Here is a 22499-nt window from a genome sequence, read left to right as displayed (position 1 = left end):
AGACAATTCAAAAGTTTCATTTTTGAGATGGTCTTCAATCTTCAGGTGTAGTAGAGAGGGCTAACGCAAGAACAAATAAGCCAAAGTGTATGCTTCAACTGGTTTAAAGTGGCCTGATACACTTCCTCTTGTTTGATGAGCATGAGAATTACTCCTGACAAAATACTTGTTTATGACCCCATGAGGTGATCATAGGAAGAGCAATGAGGCTTGCATATATTCCTTCAGCTGCTTTAGTATCAATAAGTTTTGACATTGTGCTAGATTACTGTAAAGGTCTGGCTGATGTGGTGAAATTAGACTTTCAGCAGGTGAACATGGCAACATGCAACAAATGACATCATCTGTTGAAATAGGAATCCTAGAGACAGGATAGTGGTCCAGAATCACACCTGGAAGAACTGTTTAGAAGAGCAGGGGTGTGTAGCCCATCAGGTAATACAGAGGACTATCACTATGATAAAGTGTGCTGGAGTGCCACAGTGGATTCATGCTACTCATTCAAAAAAGTTAAAGCTGCAGAAGAAGGCGTAGAAACAATGACTGAATCAGCCACTGCGCCTCGAGGTCAAGCACAAAGTGAAGTTCAAAGCCAAGTGGATCCAGAGGATGGTGAGAATTTTTCAACTGGTGAAGAAAGAAATTGACTCAAATGTCAGGGCAATAAAGGTTCTAAAGAGGAACCCGAAATTCCTAAGCATCCACTTTCAAAGCAAGGATCAGAGGGAAGAGCGGTTACTGTTTAAGATCCAAAAGCACGAGTGGCAGCAATAGGTAGTAGTCTCCGATCCAAACAATGAGAAATTGCAGTTAAATATTTTGATCTAACATTTCTGGATGGCAGTAGCACAGAAGGTGTGTGTTCAGATTGGGATTGTGCCTATATGTTAAAGTAATGGAGTTAAAGAGTTGTCATCTACTGTTTCAGCTAACTTATCATGCAAGAATTGCATTTAAGATCTCTCATTCTGAGGTGAGGAAATTTTTAGATTTTGCTATTAGACAGGCAGTCCAACCCTTTCCTGATTTTGCTGCTCATTTGGAACTTGGAATGATTTCTGATTACTCTGTAATAACTCTGCAGTTGAGCCTTTATGCCTGTAATAAAACCATTTTACTTTTTTCCCTTTAGCTCAACTCAATTAGTGAGTGGTCCTGGTTACTTTATTTACTATTCAGCTAAATTGATTTCAGCGAACATGCCTTTTTATGCAATTATTTCCAGTGGGAAAACCTTACAGGGTAAGATTTCAGGGTTTAAAAAAATTGGGGGGAGAGGGTGGATTTTAAAAGATATTGCAGTACAGATTTTGCTCCTGTATCAACAACAGCATAGTACCAAAATGAAACAGGACATAGCAGTAAGCGATAGGTTCATAAATAAAAACACTGTTCATGGTAATTCAAGGTTCATTGTTCCCTGCTTCTACAACTCCTTATGTATCTTGAAAGGGGCCCTAGAATAGCTGATGAAGTATGGTGATTAATTTTAATCCAGAACAAACAATAAAAAGCAACCCAGTCTCCCAATACTGTAATAAAAGAAGCTTGTGGTAGCTTTCATTCCAAACTTCTTCTAGCAACCAAAACGAAATCTTCAGAATCACTTAAACATTTTTCAGCATATCGCAGAATGGATGTGAAAAACTGGTGTTCTTTGACAAAACAGACACTATTGGAGAAACTCCATCACCATTGATTCTGCAAGTCTGCCAAAAGTCCAGTCTAGAACCATCTCTATTCAGATAAATCGGGACATGTTTGAGCATCTATATCCTTCTCAAACACAGGGTCACCATTGTTTCCTCTTGCCAATTAAACTCTTTTGTCCTATAGCCAAGTGTTACAAGGCCCACTTACATTTCTAGTAAGACTGCTTTATCCTCCACCACTTTACTAGGAGGTCTCAGGTTAGACATATTGGACCACTTTTGAGCAAGCATTGGCAGAGTCAACATGTCTGGCATTGTTTTGTGCAAACTATTTTTGGGAAAGCAGCTGCACCATCAAACAAAAAAATGGCAAAAATGAATAATACTTGTTTGTCTTAAAAGCACACATCTCCATAGTAGTCCCTGGCACGTAATGTAACTACTTTCTGTGTGGACATGAACCTTGTAAAATGGAAAAATACTGTCACTCAAAGTAAACGTAGCCATTGGCTGAAGTGAATGCCAGAGTGGGCGGAAGAACAATTTCAATGACAATAGTAGACCAGTGGATGGAAGGGCTAGCTAAAACCCCTGTACTTAACTATATTACACTGTGTAAATATATTACACAAATTTATGTAGTAACAGCAAAATGGCATGTTTCGATCTCACAATCTCACTAGCTTTCAACCCATTACTTTGCTATCTTTAGTTGGAAAAATCCTGGAACAAGTTGGTTACAAATTGTTTGCAAACCTCGAAAGAAACAAGATACTGGGTTTTAGGCCAGGTCACAGTATTAATTAACACTCCTTCCAGCCACTGAGAGGTTTAAAATGGAGAATAATGTGGACAGTGTCAGTGCTCTTATCGTTAGATTTGTCAGCTTTTGACACCATCACTCACAATATCCTGCTGCAAAGGCTCAAGTCAGCATTTCAATACCAATCTTCATTTTTTCGATCAATCGTTTAAGCAAATCTCTTGACAATTTTCTTTCTGTTTCCCCATCAGCTGCACTGTTCTGGAGGGCTCTGCTCTCCCTCCTTATTTGTTCAATTTCCATCTTTAGCCTCCCTCTTAAAGTTTATTTATTTGCATAGTTTGTTAAAACCATTGCAATACAATATTATTTCATTTCAAGACAATCTATATGTATAAAACTCCATACTTCTAAAAACATTACAATTCTTTCTAAAAAACTGCGCTATAATGATGCAAATTTACAAATCTAGTATAAGTTTTTAAGACACATATCCGCCTGCACGCATCTCATTTATTCTCCAAGGTATCCGATTTAAGTCTGTATATTCCTTTATATCAAAAGTTAATACATACAAAATGATGTGCTTATGGCTCAGGCTCAGTGCTAGACATCGAACTCCTCCTGTTCCTGCATTTTTCCCGTGTGGCTGGGTATGCAGTTTAGTTATCAATAACTAGGTTTTCAGCAATTTTCTTTTCGCATATCCTCAAGAACTTTACCAAGGAACAGTTCAGTTGAGGGTTGCTGGGTCTGAAAAAGGCCAGAACAGCCTGCCTCCTAGTTCGATCACCTCGCTGGTTAAATGTAACTTTCAGCAGTTGTTTCCGGTTCTTGCAAAAGTTCTTTGCAGGGGCATAGTAGATGCAGCAGATCTTACGGTGCTTAACTGCATAAGCGACACCTAGGGTCCATCTTCTCCTTTAGCCAGGGTGGAAGATGCTGTATGCAGGGTAGCAGACCAAATCGTTGCTTCATAAAACACATTTTTGTTTGCTTGGCATAACCCAAATTGAGGTACTTTTGAGAGGCTGGCTCGCAGTAGGTATTCAGAGTCATCCATCCGTGAGACCTTTCCAAGAGTAAGGCTTTATCCTCCAACCACGAAAGATGCTTGACTGTTTTCCAAACCAGTTTCTTAAGCACGCTGGCATTTGTAGGTGTTTCTCAGAGTTGGTTCAACCCCAATTTGAGTAAGCCATTTTTAAGATATCTCGCTGCAGATGAAGTGGTGTGACTTTCTCTTTCCATAGCTGTTCATTTAACGTTCCCGGAGGGGCTTTTCGTATTCTATCCCAGGCTATGATGTATTCCCCATGTCTTGCAAAAGATTGCTTCTGTATCCAAACTAGAGTCTGATTTGCGAGGGTGAAGTATATTTAGGCAACCCAAATATGACCCTATAAGTAGTTGATACAATGGAGTCAATTAGTTTGGTATTGTCGTGTCTTCCTCGTAATAACGAAAGACTACTTCTTTATGTATCTAAGAGCTTTATTCAACATGTGCTCTCAGGTTCCCGTCCCTACTCTGACTAGCCCATCCCCTGTATCCTCCTCTTCCCCCAGCCCACTAACTCCGCCCACCCAGCTACTAGAACGTTTACAATACCACATCTCCCCCTTTCTTGATAAAATGGAACAACAAGTTAATTCACAGTTCCTCAATTAGTCGTTTAGGCTGATGAACAGCTCATTGGGGCCGTTGGGAGCCTCCTCCACCGGCAATCTCACTCTCAGACTGGGTGTCCGTATGAATAGGTTTAATGTTCAGAACAGAACTCTCACTGCATTCACCATTGGATGGCTCAGCTGTTGTAGCGAGGGCGTCTCTCAGGACTGGTGCACACTAGTCAAGTCAAGTCAAGTCAAAGAATTTATATAGCGCTCTACATACCCAGAGGGTCTCAAGGCGCTTGAGGAGGGGAGGGGAATTACTTGTCAAATATCCACGTTTTAAGTTGCTTTCTGAATGCTAGGTGATTCTGGGTAAGGCGAAGGTGAGTGGGAAGGGAGTTCCAGGTTTTAGCTGCCAGGTAGGAGAAGGATCTACCTCCCATGGTGGTTTTGTTGATGCAAGGTACAGTGGCAAGGGCTTGGTTGGATGATCGTAGCTGGCGGGAGGGGGGAGTAGAAGGACAGTCGTGTGTTGAGGCATTCTGGTCCGATTTCGTAGAGTGCTTTGTGTGCGTGGGTTAGTAGCCGGAAGGTGATCCTCTTGTTGACGGGAAGCCAGTGGAGGCTTTTCAGGTGACCAGAGATCTGTTCTTTACGCAGGATGTCTAATATGAGCCTGGCTGAGGCGTTTTGAATTCGTTGGAGTTTTTTCTGGAGTTTAGCGGTAGTACCGGCGTAGAGGGTGTTTCCGTAGTCCAGTCGGCTCGTGACCAGGGCGTGGGTGACCGTTTTCCTAGTTTCGGTGGGGATCCAACGAAATGTTTTTTTGAGCATGCGAAGAATGTTTAAGCAGGATGAAGAGACGGCGTTGACTTGTTTGTACATTGAAAGTGAGGAATCCAGGATGACGCCCAGGTTCCGTGCATGGTCTGTCGGGATGGGTGCTTTTCCAAGGGCTTCTGGCCACCAAGAATCGTCCCAAGCGGAGGGGGAGGTACCCAAGATAAGGACTTCTGTTTTATCAGAGTTAAGTTTCAGACGGCTATGTTTCATCCATTCGGCAACTTCTTTCATTCCTTCGTGTAGGTTAGTTTTGGCGGTGTGAGGGTCATTGGTGAGTGATAGGATCAGTTGAGTGTCGTCCGCGTAGGAGATGATGTTGAGGTTGTGTTGGCGTGCGATGGTCGCGAGGGGGCTCATGTATACGTTGAAAAGGGTGGGGCTGAGTGAAGATCCTTGTGGAACGCCGCAGATGACTTCAGTGGCCTCTGACTTGAATGGTGGAAGGCGGACTCTTTGGGTTCTTCCGGTGAGGAACGAGGTGATCCACTCTAGTGCTTTTCCTTGGATTCCAATGTTTCTGAGGCGCTGTAGGAGGGTGTTATGGCAGACTGTGTCGAAGGCTGCGGAGACTGTCTCCATTGTCCAGTAGGGTTCGAATGTCGTCTGTTGCTGCGATGAGGGCGGTTTCAGTGCTGTGTTTGGCTCGGAAGCCGGACTGTGAGGAGTCGAGGGAGTTGTTGGCTTCGAGGAAGGCGGCGAGCTGGTTGTTGACAGCTTTCTCGATGACTTTGGCCGGGAATGGAAGGAGCGAAATGGGACGGTAGTTTTTGAGTTCGGTGGGGTCCGCTGTGGGTTTTTTCAGAAGTGCGCTGAGTTCTGCGTGTTTCCAGCTTTCCGGGAAGGTGGCGGAGTTGAGGGAGCAGTTGATTACGTCTCTGAGGTGCGGTGCTATGATGGAGTCTGCTTTGTTGAAGTTGTGGTGAGGGCATGGGTCAGTTGGGGATCCTGAGTGGATGGAGTTCATCAGGCGGATAGTGTCCTCAGTGGAGATTGGATTCCAATCATTAAGGATGTTCGAGGGTGGTGAAGGTCCAGCAGATGGTTGGGTGGGTTGGTCTCCGGGTTGGTTGTCGAAGCTGTTGTGGATGTCTGCAATTTTGTTGTGGAAGAATGAGGCTAGGGAGTCGCAGAGGGCTTGAGAGGGGGTGATGTCGTTGGAGATGGCCGAGGGGTTGGTGAATTCCTTGACGATGTTGAAAAGTTCCTTGCTGTTGTGGGCGTTGCTATCTAGTCGGTCCTTGAAGGCGGTTTTCTTGGCTTTTCGGATCAGTTGGTGGTGTGTGCGAGTGGCGTTTTTGAAGGCTTCCTTGGTGCTGGTGGTTGGGTCTTTTTTCCAGTCCTTCTCCAGGGAGCGGCAGAGTTTCTTGGATTTCTTGAGATCATCGTTGAACCAGGAGGCTTTCTTGCTGCCAAGTTGGATTTGTCGTTTTTTCAGTGGTGCTAGGATGTCGGCGCTGTTGGATAACCATAGGGTGAGGTTGGTGGCGGCTTGGTCGGGGTTAGAGGAGTGGGCTGGGGGGTTTAGAAGAAGCGATGAGGAGATCTGGTCGATGGTGATTTTGTTCCAGTTTCTTTGTGGAGTTGGTTGGGGGTGGGTGTTGGATTTGGGCTTGTTGTAGGTAAAGTGGACGCAGCTGTGGTCAGTCCAGAGGAGAGCTGTAGTGTGGCTGAAGGATACATGGTTGCTGGAAGTGAAGATAGGGTTGAGTGTGTGACCTGCGATGTGGGTGGGGGAAGTGACCAGTTGTTTAAGTCCGAGGTTGGCGAGGTTGTCCATAAGGGTGGTGGAGTTATGGTCGTTGCTCTTTTCAAGGTGAAAATTGAGGTCTCCCAGAAGGATGTAATCTTTGGATGGGAGGGCGTGTGGAGTGATGAAATCCGTGATGTCCTCACTGAATTGTGCGCGGGGTCCTGGAGGTCTGTAAAGGAGGGTGCCTCTGAGTGTGGTTTTGGGGTCGGTGTGGATCTGGAAGTGAAGGTGTTCAGAATTGGCGAGATTGACGTCAGAGCTGGTAGAGATGTGGATGGATTTCTTGTGGACGATAGCGATTCCTCCTCCTGTGTGGCCGGTACGGTCCTTGCGTATGATCTTATAGTCTTCTGGGATGGCAATGGTGATGTCTGGGGCGGAAGAGGCGTTCATCCATGTTTCTGTTAGGAAGGCGACGTCCGGAGATATGGTGTCTAGTAGATTCCAGAGGTCGATGGCGTGCCTGTGGACTGAGCGGGTGTTGAGCAGGATGCATTTTAGGTGGTTGGGGTCGGATATCTGTGTTGTGTTCGTAGATGAGGAGTTGTTCTTGGTGCCGTCGAACTTGCAGGAGTAGCAAGAGAAGGGTCCATGGGTGTGTCCAGGAGCGGCTTGGACACAGTTGGGGGAGCGGCCGGGGTTAAGGGCTAGGAGGGTGGTGGCATCGTAGGTAATGCGGGAGGGCTGGGCAATGCGAGGGCCAGGGGGTCTGGCGCTGGGCGCGGTCCAGGCGCGGACGGGCGTAGACGGGCTTACCTTTGGCGCACCTTCGGCACGGATTGGGCGCGGGAGTAGCTGTCATATATGGAAGGTGGAGGGGGAGGGGCGAGGGCGGCTCAGCTGGGAGGCGGGGCGGGCTACAGGGATCACAACAACAACAAAATGGAGGCGGAGGGGGGAGCACAGCGGAGCGCTAGGGAAAACGCGCACAAACAGTCAAAGCAACAGGTAAAATTTCAGAAAGTGCAAATAAATCAAATCGGCAACAGGGCACACAGCAGGCAATAATAATTAGGCAGTTTTGACGAGGCAAAGCAGCACAACGATACCGAGTGTCACGAGGGGACACTGGGGAGCGACCACTCAGCCTGAGGGACAGGAGCGAGTCACGGCGCTATCAGGTAATGGAGCGCTGTTCTGGTCAGTGGGAGGGCGGCTCAGCTGGGAGGCGGGGCGGGCTACAGGGATCACAACAACAAAATGGAGGCGGAGGGGGGAGCACAGCGGAGCGCTAGTGCATGCGACATGCTGTTGGGGATTCTCTGACCGGCAGGTGCTGTGGTCACTAGGACGCCCTTCTGACATGTGGTAGTCAAAGAATCGTCCCAGAATCAGTCTGCCTCCGCTGATTGTTCTTGCTTTATCACCACAGGGTAATCTGTTTCTGGTTGTTGCTCTTGCTTTATCACCACAGTGTCCCCTGCCGGCCTGGAGGAGTGTCTCATCTTCCGGCGGTGATCGACACGCAATTTCATTTCTTCAGTCTTGGCCTTCTGGGCAGTGCTGACTTCGGAAACACGGCGATACAAAAGGGGATGATGGACGGAGCGTTTGAACAAATCAAACACTCACCCCAGTCAACTGATCTGGGTTTAATCCATCACCATTCTTTAGTTCACTCAGCCACCCCAGTTAAGACATGGCTATATGCAAATCAGTCTGACCCTGTGCCTCATAGAAACAGTGCAGCCCGAACTGCCAAGCCATGTCTTCCCTGGACCGGAAACAAGCATCCTGGGAACGGTTTCGGATTCATAATCCTCTTCAGCCAGGCTATCTTGAATCCAGTGACCAAGTGAACAAGGGACTCACGTCTGAGCACAGGGTCAGACTGATTTACATATAGCCATGTCTGAACTGGGGTGGCAGAGTGGGCTAAAGAACGGTGATGGATTAAATCCAGATCTTTTGACTGGGTCTGAGTGTTTGATTGATTCTGATGCTCCGTCCATCACCATCCCCTTTTGTACCGCTTTTGGCCGCCATAAGTGTGGCAGGGTATGCTCAGACGTGAGTCCCTTGCTCACTTTGCGACTGGATTCAAGCAAGCCGGACTGAAGACGGCTGGAATGCCAGAAACCGGTCCTCGGAAGCTTGTTTCCGGTCCAGGGAAGACATGGCTTGGCAGTTCGAGCTGGACTGTTCCCATGAGGCACAGGGTCAGACTGATTTGCATATAGCCATGTCTGAACTGGGGTGGCAGAGTGGCTAAAGAACGGTGATGGATTAAGCCCAGATCTGTTGACTGGGTGTGAGCGTTTGATTCAGAATCAGATGCTCCGTCCATCACCACCCCCTTTTGTACCGACTTCGGAAACACAGCCAGTCGTTGACACATGTCTCAGTGCGCCTTCCCTTGTGGACATTCTTGTCGGGAGGGGTCGACTCAACATTAATGTTGCTGGGCACTTGCTCGTGGTGACATGGGGAGTGTTTCGGTAGACTCTCACTACTTCATCAAGGGTCACCTGAAAGTCCTTCCGGTTCAGAGCGGTTTGTTGAAACGTTTTCCGAAGGATAGACAGGAACCGATCACTAGTGCCTTTACCTGGTGGCCACAGCGAGGTGATCTTTTGATGGTGAATGTTGAGCTGCTTTGTAAAATCCTCAAACTCTGGACTAGTGAATGGGGAACCATTTTCTGTTTTCAGCCCTTTGGGAGCACCCCATGCATCAAAGACTTCGTCAAGCATCGCTATAATGTTGAGCACACTCGGGGAGGAGACAAGCTGAGCAACTGGGAATCTGGAAAGTTCGTCCATCACCACGAGGACATACTGGCCCGAAGGTAACGGGCCATGGAAGTCTATGACTAGTTCTTGCCACACCTCTTGAGGTAGTCCAGTCTTTGGTAGAGGCTGGTGTGGACCTCCAGCGTTTACTACTTTGCATTGATAGCAATCTGCAGGGCTAGTTCAACCATGTGATCGAAAAGGGAATCAAATACTTGTCAAAAAAGAAGAAACCTTTCTGTGTATTAGTCTTTTGGTTAGTGACCATATGGCCTATACATTTAAATCAATACCTATTACTTTGTGACTTGTAATGTTAGGTAGACATTGGATAAATATTAGAACTCCACACTAGAATATCGTTTTTTTTACTCTCAGCAAATTTTATTGTTATAGGAAAACATTTATATTTAATAAAATCATTGTAAAATGTGCATTCAATTGATACTGTAATTGGGTACTCTGGTACAAACTTATATACTGTCTAACAATTCCACTTTACGGTATGAGTCACTCAGTTTTAAAAAAATCATATACTTTTATACTTGAAAATAAATACAAACTACATACAATTCATATACATTTAAAAAGTCCCACTTGTCGACGCGTTTCGGTGCGTTGAGTACAATTTTTGGCACCTTCCTCAGGACGGACGAAGTTTAAAACCAAAGATTATTTACTTCTTTTTGAAGTATAGGGATTGAAGTCCTTCTATTTTGTGGACGACTGTATCTCCTTAGAATGTTGCGGTTAAGGTCCCTCGCATCCAAGTCTTTTAGATCATTGATTTTCAAGAGATTCTGATTGACACTGTATTCACTGGTGTCTGTCAAACAAGGGCATTTTTCAATGTGCACCGATTTGATTATCTTGCCGTGCCGGTTGCTATAGCGCCTAATGCTGACATTCAGGCTGTTCTTCCCTTTACCCTTTCAAGTGGTGTCTTAATTCCAATTTAGGGCTATCGTGTCCCTTTATCGCCTGAATGCAGCGTAATCTCCTTTTCATTAAACGCCGTAGAGCACAGTGTAGGTTGAGAGTATATTTTCAATTATATCTTCTCCCACCTTTAAAATCGGACCTTCGGCGAGCCTGCTCTTGACGGCTTCCTGCTTTCAACTGCTAAATTGATGATTCTGACGTAATTTACTGGGAATGATAATCCTTTGGTTCCTTAACAGAAGCCCGTCAGGGGTGACAGACAATTCCCTCCGAATGTTTTATAACACTTGCAGTTCCTGCCGAAGTTGTAGATCATTCTCCCCTTCTTTGTTAATGTCTCTCCACTGGTTGTTACGTAGACAGTGTAAGATTTTTTTGAAAACAGCATCATCTCTGGTGGCTTGCCGAACATCCTCCAGGGGAACTGCTGGTGACTTGACTTAATCTGCCACACGATGATAGCATTCTACCGCTGCTGCTAAATCAGTGACAGGAGATGAAAACAGAGAGTGTGGTACATGATCACCATTGCCGACTGACTCCCGGGGATGAAGGGTAGTTGCATAAAAGTCATCGGCCATAACCACCTTGTCACTGGCACCCTTTGTTGTAGCCTCCGACAGAATGTGCCCAGAGAACTTGAGGGTGGAACAATGAAACTCGCATTTCTCTTTGTTTAGCGTGAAGTTAGCTTCCACCAGAGCGTGACATACTCTATCCAGTGCCTTGTCATGTTCTTGTGTGCTGGGCCCATATACTAGTATGCTATCTTTGTGGTTCAGAGTATTGGGTATATGCTGAATGACTTTGCCAAATCGCTTCCTGCAGTATCTCTGCTGCTGCAGGGATGTCTTCACTCAATCGTTTGTAACGGAATAGTCCCATGTGTGTGACCAAAGTCGTGATGTATCGAGACTTGTCGTGTAGTGTTAGCTGGGAATACCCACGGTTGAGGTCAAGTCTGGAAAACACTTCAGCATTATTTAGTGTCCATCTCATGTCACTCAGATGAGGCCCTGCAGGGCGCTCCTCCCCAAGGGCCATGCCGGGCACGCTCATATCCACACACAGGTGTACTCTTGTAGGCATCCCTTTCCTGGGGACGATAAGAACTGGTGACACCCAGGGGACAGGACCACGTTCTCGCTCAATAATGTCATCTTTCAATAGTTCTTGTATATCCTTTGACAGCTTGTTGGAGATACCCCGGCACCCTTCGTGGTTGTTGAGCCACAGGGCGGGTTTGTTCATCTATGCGAAGTTTAATCTGAAACTGGTTCATCCTTCCCAGACCCGAGAATAGCTTTGGCAATTGGTGCACTATGCCTGGGTCATCACCACCTCTATACAGAATTTCTACCAGCCGAAGGCGCTCGGCTGTAGGCAGGCTGAGGAGACAGTCCGCCTCTGGACCCTCGATAACATGAATGACAGCTGGTATTGACATTGCTTTGTATTGAAGTGTTGTGGAAAACTTTCCAAGACAGGTAAGCGGCTTTCATTTTTTTGTATTCATTCACTGATATATAGTTTAATGACGCTCCGCTATCTAACACAAATTTGGCGGCGTGACTCCCTACCCAGATGTCAAGGCGGGGATACTTCTTTAACTGATCTCGGTCAGTCACCATGCTCACGTATTCATCCGTGTATTCAGGTTCTCTGGATCCTGACCGGGACTCTCAAGACGACGGTCTGCGGGTCCACTGAGATAGTCTCGACTCCCTGCTGGAGTTTGATGATCCGGACAAGGATTTGGTGCGATCTTGCACTGCTCGCGCATGATGACGCTGAGCGCCCGGCCGGTACGCTCTTGCGGCATCACCTTCCTGTTCACGTCGGTGATCTCCACAACACTTCAAATGATTCTGGCGCCCACACTTCAGACACTGCTGGCCCATCGCTGGGCAGGCGTCTGTATGTGGAAAGTCATAGCCACATCTATAGCATTTCTTGGCACGATACACCCTTTGGTCGTGCCAACTGATTTCATGACGCCAGCGTCTGGCTGGTTAGCGTTCTTCTGGGCCTTTCACTCTAACGCCGGCGGGATCGGACATTCTGAACCCAGTTGGCCTGTTCTCTTTTTCCTACACTCCCTGACTCCATTTTCTTGGCGTTCTCCTCGGCCTGATTGTGCACTCTTGTCATCTCTTCGATTTCGTCAAGATTGTGACTTTTCTTTAGCAGCTTCCGTCTAAGTGCTTCAGACTGACACCCGTTAATGATTCGAAGCCGTATGGCATCTTCAGTGGAAAATGTGTCAGTCGCAGTATCGGGATAACCGACAAAGTCGTGTTATGTACGTGCTCATCAGCTCTTCTGGGTCCTGACGAGCCTGGTGAAACATACATCTCTCGTAATCAAAATTACGCTTGTGCAGGAACTTTTTGTTTAGGGCCTCACAAACCTTGGCATATGTCCCGGTTTCAGCCGGGGGCAGTTCTTTTATCACTTTGCTAATGTCTTTTCCAACTAAATTACGCAATGCAATCAACTGATCTTCATCCACCGTCACCTTGGACCCTTTGATGTAGTCCTCGAAGTCTTCAACCCACTCCTGCCACCGTGGACCCATGCTTCCACCAGCAATCAGAGTCAATGGCTCTTGGGGCCTCAGGTGGGTCATGCCCACCAGGATTGGCTTGGCTTCTCTTTGTGGTGAGTTGTGCGTTGACATGATGAATGATTTATCTAATGTTCCCGTTTCCTGTGACACTATCTCTTGACCACGTGTGGTCATTTGGATGGTCTTGTGCTTGTTCAAGAACTCTGTCGCTGCCTCTGGGCAGTCGTGTGATTCACTGTTCACAGTTTCAAGTGATGCCCTTATTCACGCTGAGCAATCATCTCATGTTTTCATCAGTTCATTACCATGTGGCTTGGAATGTATTGGGCTTGTCTTCATGCAACAGGGTTACCTCATTCATGTGACTCGTCGGTACACTGTACTTGTGACACTTTATGTCTGCAATTCTGTGCAACACTACAAACACTCGTGTCCTTCCTTGTCTTGCCTCTCGGGCGATGGGCTCTTGGTACAGTCCGTTATTCGATCATTACTGTGCTCGAATTTCTTTAACTGAATGGCGCGCACTGATGCCTGACTCCAAGATGGCCGCTTCACTATTGACCAGGGAGGTCCTTCCCGTTTTGCCTTACTTCAAAATGGCCGCCTGACTGACTGCTTTCACTCTGCGATGTCAGACGACATGCATTCTTCACTCGCACGATGCGTTGCAACAGGGACTCACCGGTCGCCACCACACTGCTGGCACAACGATCTCTCCAATCGTCTGCTTGTCTCTCGCCGGCCACTCCGCTTCACCAGGTACGCTTGGGCCGCAATTCAAACTGCGGCTTTTCGCGCACATGCCACTTCGCACGCTTTTGGGGTGAGGGTCTCTCGTGGCGGGCTCTCTCATCTGTTCAGTACTTTTGCACGCATTCATTCTGATCTTACACTTCTTACGATTTCGTAGCACGGTGGTACTAGGTGACTTCAGAGCTTGTCAGTTGGCCTCCTACCACGCCGGGCCTCTTAGCTTCTCACCGCTTCAGGAGCATACCGGCGCCAAATTCAAAACTTCACCAATGCTCTACTGCGCTTCTTCGCTGGGGCTCTACGCGATCTCCTGATCACAGAACAGATACGAACTGCTGGCCTCTCTTCTCTGGGCGGCAATTCTTCTTGGGGCACCTGCGTTGCAACATCGACTTCCTTCCCCAATTTCTAGGAACGGGACGGAATGTCATTTGCGGGTTCAGGGACCGCAAGCTGTGCATCCCACCCTCGTCACCAGTTGTCGTGTCTTCCTCGTAATAACGACATACTACTTCTTTATGTATCTAAGAGCTTTATTCAACATGTGCTCTCAGGTCCCCGTCCCTACTCTAACTGACTAGCCCATCCCCTGGATCCTCCTCTTCCCCCAGCCCACTAACTCCGCCCACCCAGCTACTAGAACGTTTACAATACCACAGATATCTCTTCCTTTCTGTGCCTCACTGCCATAAGTAATTGTTGGCAGTAGCTTTGCACGAACCACCTGCACTATAGGCAGAATCGATGGACCGTTTAGTTTAGAGTTCAAAGCTTTTAAATAAGTTGCCAGGGCAATGCCTTTATGCCTGATACTGTTCCTCTGCGGAAGAAATTGACCTCCTTTGTCTATCTTTAGCCCAGATATTTATACTACGTAGTGTCCTCTTTCTTTCTTAATTCACTCGCATACAGTAGAATTCTATACCTACATGGGCAATGTGCAGCTTCTTTTTAGACTGACACACATTATGCTGCAAAGATCTTTTGTGGTATGCCTGGATGAATCGGTATTGGCTCAAATTAAATTCAGACAAGACTGATGTCCTGGTGGTTAGGGGCAATCCCCCTCAGCCAGCCTGGCCCAGATTATTTTGGACTAAAGAACTTGGATAATACGTAGCCATGCATCATGCATCTCTACCATAGTAAAATGCCTAGGTGTGAAATTGAATGAAAAGCTTTGCATGACATCGCAATTGATCACTGTTGGGGCAGTGTGAAGTTCACAGCTTCATAAACGGCACTCTTACTTTCTTGAGAGTGTTGGCACATAACTTTTTGGGCCCTTGTCAGCTCAAGTTTGGATTGGAGTATATCGAGGTCTGACCATGGTCCAACTTCTTCGATTTTAATGGAAATACAATAAAGCTGCTAGGCTGGTACTTTTAGATGCTCACTTGGTGTAATCCTCTCTGCGTCATTGGTTACCTGTAGGTGCTATAATCTAATGTAAGGCACTATGCTTGGTCCTCCATTATATTTCTTTTCATTGATATTATTTTTTTCCTATCCCGAACTTTGTCTCTGTGCATGAGTCGCTATCACCCCTGGTACAGCAGCTCTACAAACCCTCCTTGAGTAGCCACTCTTGACTATATGGCAGTCAAAACCTGTAATGCCCCATCCTAGACCTAGGAGCGACAAGCCCCACAATGATTTTGGGAAGAAACTAACCATTCCATATCAATTTTCACTGATTTTTCATGTAGAACACCAATAAATCCTAGGGTGTATCTGAGCGCCACAAAACTAGTCAACATACCCAGCTAAGATAGTATCCTTAAGTGCAAATCAGTATGAACACAATTTTGCAATTGAGGATCATCACATCCATTTTAGAAACATAAGAGAAAGCATAACTTTAACGATTTATGAAAGAAGAAGCACAGATCGAAGATGTAGGACAAATAATTTGAAAGATGCATCTATAAAAGGATAAAGATGAAGCATTCGCTTCAATACTATCAGGGGACGAGTCAAATATTGCACCTGGATATGCCACTGTGAGGCAAGTAATTTCATACATTCACAGCTTCAGCACATTAGAGGCCTCTGTCAGTGCCAACAAACACTCAACCAGGCCAGCTGTAACCCAAAAGCCATCAGAAGGCAGAGAGCACGCCCAGCAGCAGCGCTTGAGCGACTGTCTAAACTGTCTACTACTACTCTATCTCTCAAACAAGCTGTTTTAGGACTTTCAATCCCAGTCCTATATGACGCCAGCCTAGTTCCAAAGCAGAGGTGTGCTGAACAGGGATAACGGTATTACGGTGGAGCAGACTAACAAGGGTAGGACAGAAACCAAAAAGGAGTAGAACGGCAAGGGAAGGATTGCATAACAGCATAGGTGGGAAGTGTTCCTGCACAGCTGATGTATGCGGGGAGGGGGGGGGGGGGGTGACCAAATCACAATTGGTATATTACCGCATACTTCTTTGTGCATGTGTATATTGTCACGGGATGCTTATTGTGGCTTCTCCATACAGGAGAGGAGTGGTTATTCTGGTGGGTGCTTAAAGAGCTGATGGTCAGTCAATTGATTCAAGTATTCACTGGACGCAATGCAACCAGGCTCCAAACTCAATATTCAAGGAGTTCCCTCCGCACAAACCCTCATATGCGACCTTAATTACTCGCATAGAAATAAGCATATTACCCCCTTAAGAAACCATTGTGGAGTGTCTGCGTAGCTGCCCCCTGGAGTCACTTGCACAGTCACACTTTTTGGGGGAGGTCTGGTTTAGTGGCTAAGCCGTTCACTTTTTGAACTGTGGAGCTTTAATCAGGCTTCAACTCTTGAAGAAGACTGCGTGATTTGGAGCATATCCACGTCATTGAGCCTAAAACTGTAAATGTATGAAATCTAATCCAATTGTAAAGGGGAAATTAAATGTCACTTGGTGAATGAAGTGTAAACCCTCAGCTAGATGTAGAAGAGAGCGTACCTGTTCACAAACTCCTAACTAAATGTATATGGCTTACTGGCTAGGTGTGTGTGTGTGTGTGTGTGTGTGTGTGTGTGTGTTAGATCAACACCAATACGCAAGGGTGAGAGTGGTGGTCAGGCATCTGCTGCCTTCAACCAGGGCCGGACTGGGAACCGAAACCGGCCCTGGCAAAGTGCTCGGCCGGCCTCCCCCTCCCCCCTAGGGGGGGGCATTGGGGTGCGACCGTGCTCTTTGCCAGGGCCGGTTTTCCGCCGATTTTGTTACAGGGCCGTTTTGCAGCTATGCTGCCAAAAACGGCCCTGTAGCAAAAACGGCCCCCTGGGGCCCAAAACCGGCCCCCACCCATGCGGCCGACCGGGGGATTGCCCGGTGCCCGCAACGGCCAGTCCGGGCCTGCCTTCCACCCCACATATAAATAAAGGAGCTCGAGACAGTCCAGTTACCTGGGCAGGAGGACAACGCAATTATCACTCTGGAACGTCTCAGAGAGCAGCGTTTAACACCTGCTTAAGCACCAAAACATTGGTGAGTATTTTTTGGCTACAATGTTCATTCAATTGAAACTTTGAAGCATTTCAGATCATTCCAGAGACTTTAACAATTGCCATAAACAAAGTACACAATACTAAGTTTTACGGATTTCGGAGGAGTCACAATATTGGGCCAAAGGGTCATACACTGCTTCAGCAGGTGAGCGAATACATTTCTATTATTCTCACCTGAGAGCACCCGTCTGTTGGCATAGGGCACCTCACCCTGTGCAGGAGTGGTACTACTAGGTTTAAACACACGAGTGCTTTACTAAACTCAATGAAACTGGCATCACTTTTCAGGAGAGCATGCAACGCATTTGTCAGACAACAAAGAGCAGCTTTCATCCACTTGTCTAAGCTTTCCCCACAAACACGAAGATGTCCTGAAGCATAACAGAAGAGTCTGACAGCAGCGTGACCCCATAGGAGAGGTTGCAGGAGCAATTCACTCGAACTCTAAGTAGAAAGCTTTATTTATTTATTATTTATTTAAACTTGTAAGGCGCACAGCTACCCGCAGTGGGTTTCCTGGCACCAAGGGATAGACTGGAGAAGAAAGAACTACCAGGCGTCAAATAAGTAGGGCTGCTAAAGGACTGATTCAGAATTATTGCTGGAAAAGCCAGGTTTTTAGACCCTTACGAAACTGAAGCAGATCAGTTTCCAGCTTCAGCCTCACAGGCAGGGCATTTCAGGATTTGGTGCCCAGATGGGAAAATGAGCGGCCGCCCATCTTCACCAATCTAAATCTCGGGACAATATAATCCCCTTTTCCTGAGGATCTCAAACTGCGACTAGGTAAGTAGGCATGGATGAGATTATGAAGATACCTAGGAGCAGAGCCCTGTTTTATCTTGAAGATGTAACATAAGGCTTTAAAGTTAATTCTGTTCTTTATTTTTAGCCAATGCAGGTCACGAAGGGCTAGAGAGGCAGATGTTTACCGAGGAACATTGCATAACAGCCGTGCGGCCGCATTTTGAACAACCTGAAGTTTGTTCAGAGTTGTCAGATCGTAGTCCAGGCGGGATGTTATCAAAGCCTGGACCACCGTCCTTTGTGTGGGGGTAGGGAGCATCCACAAGATTTTTTGGAGCCATTTTAAGGTAGCAAAACAGATAGAGGCCACCTTAACGGTCTGTTGTCGCATTGTAAGTTTTTCATCGATCAAGAATCCGAGATTGCGAACCTGGGTCACGGGTTGCGGGATGGGACCCATACTCTCGGGCCAATGTTGCGGGCCCCAGGGGTCTTTGTCCTTGCCCAGGATCACAATCTCGGTCTTGTCTCCTTTTAACTTAAGGAACTTCTCCTGCATCCATCTTGCCACCTTGGACAGACCCTGTTTAAGAGCCGAAGTATTTTTACCATCCCTATTGGAAAGGGAGAAAATCATGTGTGTGTCATTGGCGTACGAAAACAAGGTTAAACCAGCTTCCTCCACAACAGTGGCCAGGGGTCTAACATAGATGTTAAAAAGTAATGGGCTAAGGATAGGCCCCTGGGGAACGCCATACCCCGATGCACAAATTTTAGAGGAGCTTTGGCCGAAAAAACCTGGAAGGTGCGCTCACCTAGGAAAGAGGCAATCCAAGTCAGAGCTGAATCCCCTACTCCCAGAGATTGGAGAGATGTGAGAAGAATGGAATGGGACACGGTATCGAATGCTGCGCTTAAATCCAAAAGGATAAGTGCAGATGTTTCCCCGCGATCGAAACTCCCAAAAGCGTAGTTTCTGTGGAGTGGTGAGCTCTGAATCCAGATTGAGATGGATGAAGAAAGCCCGAGCTCTCTACCAAGTGAGATACTTCAGAGTTAATGTGCCTTTCCAGAATTTGAGAAGATAGGCAACAGTGAAATGGACCTAAAATTGGATAGATTTAAAGCATCCGCTCCGGCCTTTTTCAGTAAAGGGACTACCATCACGTGTTTACATTTCTGTGGGACACAGGATTCTGACAGTGAAGCATTAAGAAGTTTCATCACTACACAACGGGAGTTCAGATCAAGCGGTTTTAGAATTTTTGCCGGGAGAGGATCACAGGAAGAGCCAGATTTAATGCTCTTAAGACAACAAGCAAGAGAGACATCGTCAAAGAGCGACAACTCGGATAATTTAATTGTTGTGGGAGTTTGGCATTCTTGGGCTGACGCAAACGTAGAGGGTAAGTCAACACTTGAAGGTGGCGGACCCAGTGAATCGTAGATCCGTTCCACCTTAGTGATGAAAAACTCAGCAATTGAGTTACATTGTACCTCGTTCAAAACTGGAGAGGCAGGCTTGGAGTCTGCACCAGTTCGTTTTTTTACCACAAAGAATAGTGTGCGCGGGCAATTCTGGGCAAGTTAGTGTTGGCGATGTGAGTAGCTCTTGCGGTCTTGCATGGTTTGTGATAGTCTCTAAGGGCCACCTTATATGCAATTTTACTGGAGGGAGAGTAAGAACGCCTCCATTGTCTCTCAAGTACCTTGCATTTGGACTTCGTAGTTTTTAAATGCTCCGAAAACCATGCTGCAGGGTGACGATGAGGCAGGGAATGCAAGGGAGCAAGGGGTACCAGTTTATTCACAGCAGTGGTCAACCATGTGGAGACTGCTGTCTCAGATACAGAAAGGGATGAATTGGTATTTGGAGAAGTGTTGGATAAGTACCGGTTAAACTCTGTGATGTTAAGTTTACCCCAACAGCGTAATTTTTTTCCTGAGTCGGTAACATCAAGTGCAGTGTTCGTCGTACACAAAAGAGAGAATTTAACTGCAATGTGGTCCGACCATTCCAAGGGACAGGCGGCTTGTTCACAGTCATATGCAAGGTTCGACAGGACAGGGTCCAATAAGTGCCCCGCAGAGTGTGTAGATCCTGAATTGCATAGCAAGATATTAAGTGCTTCTAAATCGGCTAAAAAAGATTTGCTGGTCAAGCAAAGAGGGTCTTCCAGATGTAAATTCAGATCGCCCAAAATAGTAAAATTTACGGCCTTTAGGATCAATGGGGCAATAATTTCAGAAAAAGACGTCACCCATGAGTTAGAATTCCCAGGAGGACGGTAAATCAATAAACCGGATAAGGTCGTCTGGGCACTAATAGCTAATTTGAAGAGGGCAGCCTCACAGCCCTGTAGCGGAAATGGCTCAAATTTACAGTTGTAATTAGATTTAAATATTATGGCAATACCGCCACCCCTGCCTATATCTCTATCTCTCTTTACCATGACATAGCCAGAGGGGATTGCAAAGGCAAAATCCAGTCTAGAACTCGCCTGGAGCCAAGTTTCCATAAGGAAGATGGCATCTGGTTTTTCATCGACAAGAAAGTCGAATATGTGATTTTTGTGCTTTGGGCGAGACCTACAATTTATGCTCCAGAAATGCAATTTGGGGTTAGTGGAGGTGGGATTGGTTACAAGCGGTTTACTCTGTATATGTGGGCGTTTTCTCCTTTTTCATCTACTCATCCTACCCAGGGAGAATCCGCAGTTATTGCAGTTGAACCCCTGGATGGGAAATGTGCAGGTGGAACAATACGCATTGTTAGGCACATGTCTGTGGGAGATCAAGTCCCCAGCCGCATAAATAATGGTCATACCTGGAGGGGCAGAAGTAATATCAGCACTAGCAGCGTTGGTGGACCCATGGCCCTGCCTGGCAGAGACGGGCGCAGACGGGCAGGACTTAGGCTCGACTTCGGCGCGACGGAGGCGCGTCCGCTGCGCGGAGAAGCAGCCATCTTACTTTGTAGTCCCGTCTGCAGCACAAAGGGGCTGGGACTTGTAGTGCTTTGTGAATGAGTTAGGTTGCCGTGTAATAGAAGAGACAAGGGGCTTGGGACCTAGAACGTTATGTTGGCTGCTGCCACCAGACAATGTTTAAAAATCCCAAGCAGTTGTGGCAAGTCCACCTGTTCAGATTTTTTTTTTTTTTTTTTAATAAAACGCACCATTGCATTCTCTACCTTTACCAGTTGATTAAATAGACATTGTGGAACAACCAGCATGGCGGAAGCCAGAATAGTCCAGGCAGAAGTAGGTGGTGTGCTACCCTCTAGCAGGGATTTGGGGAGATCGACCAACACTAAAGTTGCTGAAACGCTCACGATTGGCTGTTCCACTTTGCAGTTCTAATCCAAGAAGGGTGGTAATTATGCTTCTGCCCCTTTTCCGAAAAACGCAAGCCTACCACATTAACTAGGCTTGTGGATATCATTAGGAAACGTCATTCTCAGCCTCTTTTGGACGATGAATGCCGCTCTTCTGACACATCTCGGGACACATTCCCACTTCACATCCTAAACATGACAAATGTGGGGGCCACACATCAAGTTCTTGTTCCCTGGATGATCAACAAGAGGCTTATATTTCTAGCCCCTCTGTGAAAGTAAGGGGTCACCCTTAATTCTAGCACCCCTCTAAAATATATCACTGCCAGAATAGATGCACAACTAAGCCCCAGTGAGATCAATATTGCACTTACGAGACCAGTCCGGGATGGGAACCACCATATTAATTTGAAAACTCCAGACACGTTCTGAAAAGAGACACTGACAATGCCCATCCTCAAGAGTGAAATGCCCATCCTCAAGAGTGAAATGTTCCAATTATTAGGGGAGCTGGCATTTCATCCAGAGGCGTTGAAGCGGGTAGAGCATTTCACAGTATATAAACTGTCAGCTGGGCAACTGGCACATTCGCATACTAACACTTCATTGTGGTTCATTTCTGCACTAGAGACTGATTATGTGCAAATCCTTCAACTGACACTTGATTAAGGAAATATCACAGGTGCTGCTCCTGCTCCAGTTAGGAAAACAAGTTTGCTTTGACACCCCTTGGTGCTCTCCTTGTTGTATCAATTTAGTATAGTTAGTTATTTTCCAAATGTCATTCTAGTATAAATGCTGAATGAAACCATAATTTGGTTGATTAAGTATGTTGCCTAGTCCAGGCTACAATTTGTATCAAATTGCTTGAACAATGAATTCTCAATGGTTTGCTACAGCAGACAAACCTCTCAACACGTGACCTTCACGGGAACGGCTTGAGCCCCCTTTTTCGCTCAATAGATGCTCTATCTTTGGATGCAGCCATCATGAGAGGAAAAGGGATTAAGTGGTCATCCACCCATCAAAGAGTTGGAGTTTAGCATCTGGTTTCCAAGTTTCATCCCTACCAGCTGGCCTGGCTGGTAGAGACAAACGTAGATACTTCATAGCTTTTTTTTTTTAGAAGTAAACCATTTATGAAGTGAAGCCACAAAGACAGTACTATGTTCGTGGGCTTGCAATAAGCTAGCCTAATACAACTGAGCAGGTTTGGTGAAATGGTCGAAGGAAAAACCACTAGCGTGTAGGATTTGGGTTCTTGCAAATATGTGAACTCCTCCATGGAGCTAGTTCTTT

General features: G+C 46.4%; 1 protein-coding gene across 1 annotated transcript in view; it reads right to left on the bottom strand.

Annotated features, from left to right (window-relative positions):
• LOC147702617 (zona pellucida sperm-binding protein 4-like) overlaps positions 1-22499 on the bottom strand; it is a 79007-nt gene that overhangs the window by 33311 nt on the left and 23197 nt on the right. The window lies entirely within an intron of this gene.

This window comes from Lissotriton vulgaris, chromosome 7, assembly GCF_964263255.1.
Source record: "Lissotriton vulgaris chromosome 7, aLisVul1.2, whole genome shotgun sequence".
NCBI lineage: Eukaryota > Metazoa > Chordata > Amphibia > Caudata > Salamandridae > Lissotriton > Lissotriton vulgaris.
Note: the sequence above shows the minus strand (reverse complement) of the source record. Positions and strands in the feature narration are given on the sequence as shown.